At 38.6% G+C, this 10,660-nt stretch overlaps 1 protein-coding gene across 1 annotated transcript in view; it reads right to left on the bottom strand.

Moving 5' to 3' along the window:
* Positions 1-3,788: 3,788 nt before the first annotated feature.
* LOC116639315 overlaps positions 3,789-10,660 on the bottom strand; it is a 340,505-nt gene continuing 333,633 nt past the window's right edge. The window contains exon 5 of the transcript XR_004300812.1: positions 3,789-8,987. The gene's annotated coding sequence lies outside the window, so the exon portion shown is untranslated. The remainder of the gene's footprint in view (positions 8,988-10,660) is intronic.

Raw genomic sequence — 10,660 nt, 5'->3', positions numbered from 1 at the left:
TTTATCCCAACAGGTTTTAAGTTTCTTAAAGATTGTGTATACATTTTTTAAAAATACTACATTAAGCAATTTTAATGTTTCATGGTTTTGCTAATTGAAGATGCCAATTAGAGCTTCTAATTAGCATGAGGTTGTGTTACTACATTAAATTGATTTCATTTCAGCAAAATTAGAAAACCTTGACATTTTGCTGAGCCTATGCATTAATAAGAAGGCCAAACATAGTTTTTTTTTTTTTTTCCATTGTAATCCCCACAGTGTGTGTCTGTGTGTGTCTGTGTGTGTCTGTGCACACACGCACGCCTGGACATTCAAGAAGTACAGTTTAGAAAAATTTGATAGGATGGGAGAATAAGAATGCCAATGTCAAGACCAGAGTTCTCAGTCCTATAGTCTACTCATATCTCTTAATACATTTTTCATTCAACAACCATTCCTTGAGACCAGCTCTGCTATGGCCACTCTTATATATACTGTGATACAAAGAGCTGCAGAAGCTCTCAGAGAAGAAGGGAGCTGGGACATGTAGGCTTGTGAGCAGCAAACCATTCAAAGCAGTTCAACCAAGCATAATGAGCAGAGGGTTGGAGGAGGCAAGTGAGGGATCTGGTTTTAAAGGAGTTTGAACTTTATTTCATAAGTAGTAAGAGGCCAAGAAGGGGTCCAAATGAGGAAAATGACATGGTCACTTCATGGTTTCTAGAAGCAGCAATGTGGAATGTATATTAGCATGGGGGAAGAGATCAGAGCAAGGAGACCAAATCAGAGTCTATCACAATAATCTAAGCAAGAATGTATGAAGGCAAAAACAGTGGGAAGGGAGAAACAAAAGGGAATTGATGTGAGAAATATTCAGTGTATTAGATAGCACTAGAGAAGCAGGAAGGAGGAGTTAAAAATTGCTGTAAATGTCCACCAGTCAATTTAGCAGTCATTCCCAGCCTCCTTTTTAAGCTTAACATGTGCCATCTCCCACAGGACCCTCTCCAAGTTGATGTTAGCTTGTTGGGCCCAGAAGTAGATACCCAACTCCAAATGGGCCAAATTTTCTTTCTTGGAAATCTTATAGTAAGTCTTTGAAGCTTGATTGCCCATTCACAGGAAAGTCTTAGAGATTAAGGTTAGCACCATAGAGATTCAAGGGCTAACGGCCATGTTGGGCTATGAACAAGTAGTCGAATGTAGTATCTTGGGTGGAGAATACAGACGACTCATAAAGAGATCCCAGAGATGGAGCAGGGAAGGGAAGGATAGGGGAAAAAGAGAGGGGAACATAGACAGAGACCTGGATAGTGCATCATAGAATCATAAGAAACAAAATCATTCTTCCTCAGAAACAAGAAGACTTACCCATCGCACCTGAAGAAGGTGTTGAGTAGAATGTTATATTCCACTTTAGAGTGGTTCCAGGAGACAGAAGAAGAACCTGGTAAAGAAGACCTTAGGGAGCATTAGGACCCTGTTACCATGCGACCAAATATGACACAAAGAAGCTGTGGCACCTAAGTGCTTTAGATATGCGACAAATCAAAGTGTTGGCCTGTTTTTAAAGAAAGGAAGCCTTTCACAGGAACAATTGGGTAACCACAGCCATTATATTTACATATTCATTTAGCAATAGTAAATTGTGATGCCATATTTTGGGGTTTTCTAAAGAATGTTTGTGGCAGAAGGGTAACAACAAGGCTCATTAAAGAAACATAGAAATAAATATTGTTGGCCATTGTTCCAGGTATCACAGAAATTGGCGAGACATTCCCCCCACGGAGAAGCTCATAACTCCAGACGATGTGGCAGTATAATGTTAAGTGCTATGGCAGAATTTTGAAAAAGAAGCCTTAAGAATCAAAGTAGGGATATTTGCATGAGCCAAGGTGAGATGGAGAAGTGTCTTCCAAGGAGGAGGCATTTGAGTATTACAGGAGAAAGAGAAATCGATTGGACAAGTAAGGTGGAAGAGTACACAGTGATGGAGTTATCATGTATTTCCTCTCAATGGTATTTCATACATGTAGGCACTGATCTAAAACAAAACCTAAGCCTCATGAAAGTAGGGTCTATTTTTTTTTTAATTAATGAGCTGATATTTCTCTCTTTGAGTCCCAACCAATCTTTTTTTTAATTTAAATTTAATTAGCCAACATATAGAACATCATTAGTTTTTGATAAAATGTTCAATGATTCACTCATTGTGTATAACACCCAGTGAACCAGTCTTAGCATATCTGGTGTTATACCTTCATGTTCGTAAACCCTATGTGAGGTTTGAAGTCCAACACACCTGCCCATAAGTTGTAATTCTGACATTTCCTAGGTGCAAATTGACCGATGTTGTGTTGCCCCTTGACATTTAACTTTTTAGCTTTTTAACTTTTCTTTTTTTTTTTTTTTTCGGGCTTATTTCTCATTGTAAGAATAGGATAAGCTAGTTTGTACATAGGCTCAAATGACCAGTGTCAAAGACTTTGAATATCCATAGACCTTCCCCACTCCGTGTCTCCTCATGCAGATAAAGCAGCAGGTGACAGGCAGAAGCTAAAACTCCCTTTGTGTCTAAGATGTGATGACTTCATGAAACACAACTGAAAACAGACCAGTTGTTTCAAAAACATGCAATCCCTTCTAGTACTCATCATGCTGTTTTACCGGCTAGCTAGAGAATTTTTCAAACTTTTGTTTCAAACTTCAGTATATATATACATAGACATATATATTTATTTAAAGCCATCCCTGACTTGCCATGACAGGGTACTTACCAATCCTCTTGGGTCACTGTAGAAATTACCATCATGAGACCACGCATAGAATTCGAGGAGAAAACAGGATGCATCCCTGGAACTGCTGGTCAGATCCTAACAGGTCTCCTTGGAGCCAGAATCCTGTGTCCTCACCAAGACAGAAGAGCACTGTGGAGACTCCCCAGGGGACTTGCAGACCAGTTGTTTCAAAAACATCATTGTGTAGTTGAGGGAATCCCTTCTTGGAGGGCTTTGAATCAGCTTCTTCTAAAAGCATCATTAGCTTCCTGGCTAATCCAGAAGAAAATTAGAACAAAGTGAAATGGTTGCAGATGTTTAAGGAAAATAAGCAAGGCAAAGCCTTTTTTCTTACTGTGCATTAGAAAAACTACCTCTCCAGCGTTTTTGTTTTAACTTTTGAGTCAAAAGCATCTTACCAGTAAGTATAAGTGTCATATGCATCGTTACGAGAATATTATTGCTATGAGATAATAAGCCATATATGAATGTTGTATACAACTTTAGGGTTCGCATTTAATCCTAAAGTGTTCACCTCCTTTCACCTCTATTTACACTAGATTCCTATTTACTAAGTGGGGAGGGGGCTCCTTTATATAGTGCTTCATTGTTAATAAGTCAATACTTGTTCTGTTTCTGAGATGTTCTTTTCGTGCGTTAAAAAACTTCAAAATTAAAAATATATGTATCCCTGTGCCTCAGTGTTCTAAAACTACCTACTTTCTTGGTTGGTTTTGAGAATTATACCATATAAAGCACATAAAGCGCTTAATGCCCTTCTGGTAATACAGAAAATATTTGGAACAAGTTATTTAAGAACAAGCTTATGCTTTATATCCCATCATCCCATGAAATCATCTAAAAAATGTAAATATGTTGGCAAATGTGATTCATTCATTTACTACCTCTTTTTTAAAATATTATAGGAAGTTAAGAAAGGAAAAATTTTACCTATTATGTCTATTCAAACAAAACACCTACCTTTCATACCTCTCCAAAACTCCCTTCAAATTTTTATCCCTTATACCTGCAATTTTATTTTATTTTATTTTATTTTATTTTGTTTTTTACCTGCAATTTTAAATGGCTAAAATTCTAGCATATATCTAAGTATATGTTCTGCTCCTTTTTGGCTAACATTATTTACAGACATTTTCTCTTTTGTTACGTTTTCCCTTTTAATTATTGCTCAAAATTCTTTAGTACTGACATATCACAGTTTATTCAACTTGCTCCCTATTGTTAGCTATTTGAATTCTTTACAATCTTACACTGTTAAAAATAATAATGTATTGCTTTCATTTATTCCATAAACATGTATTGAGCAACTACTAATTATAAAATATTATACTGCCATGTGGGTTTAGGAAGTTTATTCTGGCAGAAATTCCACTTGCAAGTTTTCAGTCTAGTAGAGTACAGCTAGATCAGCAGATAGATAAATACATGCAATAAGAGGAATTCCATGGGTGCTATAAGAGGTGCTAAGTTACTATTCTAGAACAAGGGATTCTATTTGGCTATAATTCAGGATTAGTTGAAGCAACACACATGGAGATTAAGTGGGAATAGTTAGGGCAGATCACATAAGGTCATGAACTCGGAGTTAGAGACCCTGAACTACTTTCTATGATTGATGGGTTACCATCAATTGAGGCATCATGGAATAATGGTTAGAAGAGCACAGATCCAACAATAAAAAGTTTGTTAAATAAATCATCATATGCACAAATAATGGAGTACTGTGCAGCCATTATAATAAGTGATTGAAGAATAACTAATGGCTTGAAAGTAATTTATAATGTTATCCACATAGAAAAGTAAGATTGTAAAGCAATACATCCAGTATGATCCCAATTTTGTGTCAGAAACAAAACCTAAAAAAAAAAAAAAAAAAGGCTGGAAATATTTGCTCAGATTTCTTTATGGTTATTTCAGAGTATAGGGATTATGAGTGATTTCATTTTCTACTTTGTGCTTTGCTTTCTTTTTTTTTTTTTTCATTTTTAAGTTGAGCACTTAATATATCCCTAATAATTCAGCATTTGGATTGTTTCCAATTTCCATTACTGGAAGTAATGGTTTAATGAACATCCTTGTACATAAATATTTGTATGGGTCTCAGTTAATTCATGTAAGTGCAATCTGGGGATCAAGTGGTATGCTCACAGGATATATATTACTTTGTTATTTAAATTTTTAATTAAAAAAAAAAGCATGGGCTCTAGAATCAGTCTACGTATGTTTGAACATGAACTCCACCACTCTCTATAATCTCAAGCAAGTTACATTACTTTTGTGTGCCTTGTTCCACTCTTTTTAAAACAAGGATGTTAACTGTACCTTCCTCATGGGTTGCTGTGAAGATTGGATGCATTGATTCCTATAAAGACTTACAACAGAGCCCAGCCCACAGTGAGTGCTTATTAATACATGTTAGAAACCATGAATTTTTATTGTTGATAATACAATAGAAGTTTTCTTATTTTGTTTTCCCTGATGCATTTTTGTCATTTAATGTATTCTATTATGACAGTATCTTATTTAATTAATCCTTTAATTAATCCATCCCCCAATTAATCTTTTGCTCTCACAATTTCTTCCTATTGCCCTTTTAGAAAACACTCTAAAAGGATAAAACTCGGGTCATGGGATATGAACCTTTTTCTTTTTTTCTTTTCTTTTTTTTTTTTTTTTTTGCTCTTGATATGAAAGCTTACTTGTAAATATTCTTTAAACTACCCAATAGCTAGTCACAATAGATTTTGGCATGGAAGTTAGTTAGAATGTAGTTCTACAGTGTCAAAATCAATTTTGAAGGAACACTGGGATCCCTAAAGGATTTCAAGCTTCCCTTTTCAAGGGAATATTACAGCTGGAGCAAGCGTCTGTTCCCAGCATTTCCCTCCGGGGCCTCACAGAAATATCAGATGAAAGCAAGGGAAACAGGTCTTTTATACAAAGTGGAAGGTGCTCCCGTCAGAAGCAATTACTTACCACCCAAGAAAGCATCCCTTAAATTTTTTGGTTTTTGTAGAACATAATCCTATCACATGAAATATTCTGTTAAACAAAGCCTTACTTGCAAGATGAGACTCCTTTAGAATTTGGAAGCATTCTGTGTGATAGCAAAAGAAATGAGTCCTTCCCAGAATTCTTTGTGCGTCCCCCCTACATATCTGTAACTGATAGAAGAATACTAGTGACTCACAGCAAGGAACTAAGGACTGGAAATCAGGATAGCTAGATTTTAGACTTGTTCCACTACAATCACCTGGAAGACCTTGCACTAATAGACAGTGTAACTTCTCTGAACTTCAACTTTCTATCTGTAGAAATGAGGCATAGAATCAGCAGATGTCCAAGGTTCGGTTTGGTCCAAACATTCCACACACTTTTCCTTTTTTGTTGTTTCCTTCTAGACTTGGCTCAGAGTTAGGAATGCAGAAAGCAGTCATTAAATATTACAACAGAATTCCCCTTAGCACTGAGAGGGAGAGGGTGAAATCCATGTGCTAACATTTTCTCCCTTAACACACAACCCATATTTATAAGGTACCTACACGGTGTCAGTACTGTTACGTGGTTGAGACACATTACGAGCAAAATAGAAACAATCTCTGTCTTTTGAAGTTTATAGTAGATCAGATAACGACCCAAGGGATGATAATTAAGTTTGATAGGTACTGTGACCTCAGGGGTAGCCAGCTTTGAGAGACTATAATTTTAAAGCTGGACCAACAGTAGAGAAGACACTGATGTATCAGTTCCTTTAGACGACGCTCCCTGGCCATTCCCAACACCCTTAGCTCAGGCTAAGGATGTGTTCCTCCTCGGGGCTCCCATGGCACCCTGTGCTTCTTGCCATCTGATCCATTAATACATTGCTTTGGAAAATATATGGACATATGTGTCTACCCCATCAGACTGCACCATCCTCAAGAAGGACCATTTCAATTTCATTTTGTGTCTCCATCTACAACCCCTAGTGTAGCACACAACACAAATCTTGATATATAGTTGGGACACAGAAAATGTTTGTTGAATAGACACAAGACCTAATCCCTTTATAATTTCAGAAGAGCAGTGACAGGTGGTAGAACTCAGGATATAATCAGAGTTCAATCAGCCCAAGAGCCAAGGTCCACCTCTGGCCGACCAAGCACTGTCTTACTTAGAGAATATCCAAATACAGGCAGTTCTTTGGTTACCTTCATTCTCATGTAGCATTTTCTTCTATGGCCCATATTTCTTTAACTTCCTCCTTTAAAAAGCCCCCACTGGAGCATGAAAGCTCAAAGGGATGATGTTGGCCAAGCCCTTTGACCTCTGCAAGAAGGTGAACACATACACACACAGAATAACTTGGCATTCCTCTGGCTTTTTCTTTTCAATATTGAGATCTTATCAACATGTGATCAACAAGTGATCCCACTCATTTCAGGATACACATTTCTAATAAACTCTGTAGAAGGACAAGATGAAAAACGTACTCTAACACAACTCCAAGGTATTGGCATCCCCTTGTTGATGTCTAAAGGCAAACAAGCAGTGTTCCAACCAAGTTTTGCACCTCTGCCACCAGGCAACCTTGTTCCAACTTGAATCAGAGAGGAAGTGTTCTGCATTTCCAGCTAGCTTCATGTCTGGGGATCTGCAAGTCAGTCACCAGCTCACACCTCTGCTTCCTCCATCACCTGGCCCGGTTCTCTTTCCTCCTTTTATTTCTTCAGTTCTTCCTTGCTCTTGCTAAGCTGATCTCTTTGTTCTCTCTGAAAACCCAGCTTTCTTCCACCGCCTTGCCTTTGCACAGAATGAACTCTGGCACCAATACTCCCCCCACTTCCCAAACCATCTGCACGTATTTAAATCTTTCCCATTTTCAAGGTCCAAGTCACATAGCAAATGCTCCAAAATGTTTTTTCTGAATGCTTCAGCTTAATATAGTTTCTCTCTCTTCTGAGCTTTATATGGAACCCTCTATTTATACATATTCTTCTTATAACTTCCTGCCTGGTGTTCTGGGAGTTCACGGACTGGCCTTATCTTCCCTGCTAGCTGCAAGTTCCCCAAAGGATGATTCATTGCCGTATTCCCAGCACCCAGTACATAAAGGATGCTCAGCACACTGGAGACTGTGGCATGGATCAGTAGTCCCCCACTTGGATTTCTCATTCCTCACAATAATAGATGAATCTGGTATTTGCAAGGATTGAAGGAGAACGGACGGTCTTGGTTGCCTTACAACTGCCCCAAATTGCATCCTTTGCTCTCTGCAGTCTGCTCCCAAGATAAGCTGATTAATGGGGGAAAACATTCAATTCCAAGGAAACTGTGTAAGCAAAGGCCTAGAGAGGTGACCAAGCATTGACTCTTCTCTAAACTGTAGAGTGACTTCGATGCAGAGCCTACAATAGGAGAAGAGATATAACTGGAAAGGTAAAGAAAGCTTCGTAGTAGAGACACTCGCCCACCCTGTGAGGGGACTGGAACTTTATCCTGTGACCACTGAGGAAGTCACCAAAGGATGTTACGCATGTGAGTTCCTGAAAGATGACCCTGGATGTAGCATAAATAAGACTAGAAAGAGGCAAGGCGACCAGCTAAGGGATGTTCATTGTGATTCATTGACTGCATGGTTCCTTTTGATTTACCCTGGGGTAAAAGAAGGAGAAATGGCAAATTTGTACAGTATACAAACACCTTTTTTACAATTAAAAAAAAATCTGCAAAAAACAAATGAGCTAAATGTTCACAGAAGCCTTCAAACACCAAGGCAACACGCAAATGTAAGCTACATATCCCCTCAGGCTAAGGGAAGAATGCAGCTTCCAATGAGGTACTGTTTTGAAGCACATCATATTTATTCATTTTATTCACACGGTGACTTACACCTAGTTTTATATGAAACATCCATTGTTCCCAGAACATGAGGAGGAGAAGGGTGCTCGAGAAGCTTGCTAAGTGGAGAGAAAGGAGCAAGTTACAGATTGTTAAATTCAAAGGTGTATTTTAAAGTAAAAGTCCAAAGTATTTTTTTCTTTTTTTGATTTAACTCTTCATGCTCATGTGTCTTTTGGGTAAATTTTCATTCATTTCTGTCCTGAGATTAGTGGCCAAACCCGAAGTAAATAACTAGTATTCGCTGAAGAAGGTATTCCCCTTCATCTTGATTCCCTTTTTCTCCTGTTTTGGATAGTTTGTGTTCCTGAGGCTGCCATTTTGAGAGTTCTAAAAATAATATGTAAAGAGAGCTGATCAGTGAAGAGAAATCTGAGGTGAACAAGGAACTCAAAATCAGTACCTTGAATTATTGCAGTTCTTCCTTTTTCACTGGGCAGAACACTTGATGACAATCCACCTGGCAGAAATTCCCGTCCACTTATCTTGTCAAGAACCTTGACTGACATACCATTATATACAGAATCAAGTCTAATTTCCTCTGCAGGGCATTCAGAACCTACATGGGTTTGATCCCAAGCAACTTTCCAGCTATATCTTTCCCTGCTTCCCCACATCCTGGTCTCCTCAACATTCTCCAAACCATTATCCTCATCCTGTGATGATGCTATCTTTCACCCCATGTGTCCATCCATCAAGATCTTCAAACACCTAATGCCACGTTGAGATGCCACTTTAGGCACCTCAAATGAGATGGAGGAGAGGGAATATATCTCAGTCATCTCTACTTGTCCTACAGTGATTAGCCCAGTGGCTGCACACAGTAGGTCCTCGATATTGGCTTGTTTGCTGTTATGTTCCAATCCTTTGTCCATCTCCTTTTTCTTACCTGGATCTTTTGTGACCAGATAAGGGTCAGGCCATTGCAGGAGGGCAGGGAAAGGAGCAAAGCCTTATGTGTTATGCATTACATATTAAATTATGTGTTATGTATTCCTCAGGCTCATTCATTCATTATCTGTCATTTAGTAAGCACCTACAATGTGCCAGGCACTGTGCTGAGAACTTCACATGTATGACCACTCTCTCATTTACATTTCAATGAGCTAGATATTATTACTAGTTTTATTAGTAAAAAAGGGAAACCCGGGCTCAGAGAGGTGGTGCAATTTGCCCAACATCACACAGCTAATTTGTGTCTGATCATAGAACAAAATCTATGGTCTTTCCATTATATGTCATCGCCCTAAGACAAATACCCTGACACAAAGGAGCTCACAGACTTGAAGGGGATTTGAGTTTTATAGCCTGTTCACTAATACCCATTTATTCCACAAATATCACATCAGGCATCAGGAACACAGCTGTGAAGAACAGGCAGTGGTGGATGGGGAAAGAAGGGGAAAACATGAAATCCAAGAAAACCCAAAAAAGCAAAATAACTCATTCAAAAGATAAAACAAAAGAAGTGCATGTGCCTTATTCACATACTTTTTTTTAATTGTCAAATGAGGAACTTTACAAACCTGGGTGGGGTTTTCAACATGATTGGTCTAGCTGAAACAGAGGGGGAAGTGAAAGTCAAAGAAGGGAATGGAACATTGATTTGGGGATACTATCACAAATGTCCTGTTTTGTTTTTCAAACTCCCTAAGATGTGAGTTCGAAGAGGAAATGTCTGACAATCTGCTGGGTAGCCATGAAATTGTATTGCTCAGGTCTCCTTAGATGGGAAGCATAGTTGACTGAATGTCCCAGCTGCTGGATCCACTACTGTGTTCATGCCAAGGACACACCTCCCACAGGCTACTCTCTGCCAATGACTAAGCATGACAAGGGTTCAAGTCCAGGCCCATTTCTTCAGGACATGGAACTGCTCACATGGGCAATTTGGGCTCTATCCAAATACTGGATTTTAGAAAAGAACTTCCGTCTCGGACTCTTTCTGCTGGTCCCTTCCTTCCTCCTCTCCTTTCACAGGTGTGAGACCTGCATCAGGGTCT

Source organism: Phoca vitulina, unplaced genomic scaffold (assembly GCF_004348235.1).
Source record: "Phoca vitulina isolate PV1807 unplaced genomic scaffold, GSC_HSeal_1.0 scaffold18, whole genome shotgun sequence".
Taxonomy (NCBI): Eukaryota; Metazoa; Chordata; class Mammalia; order Carnivora; family Phocidae; genus Phoca; species Phoca vitulina.
The sequence above is the reverse complement of the archived record's forward strand: the minus strand, read 5'-3'. Positions and strand labels throughout refer to the sequence as shown.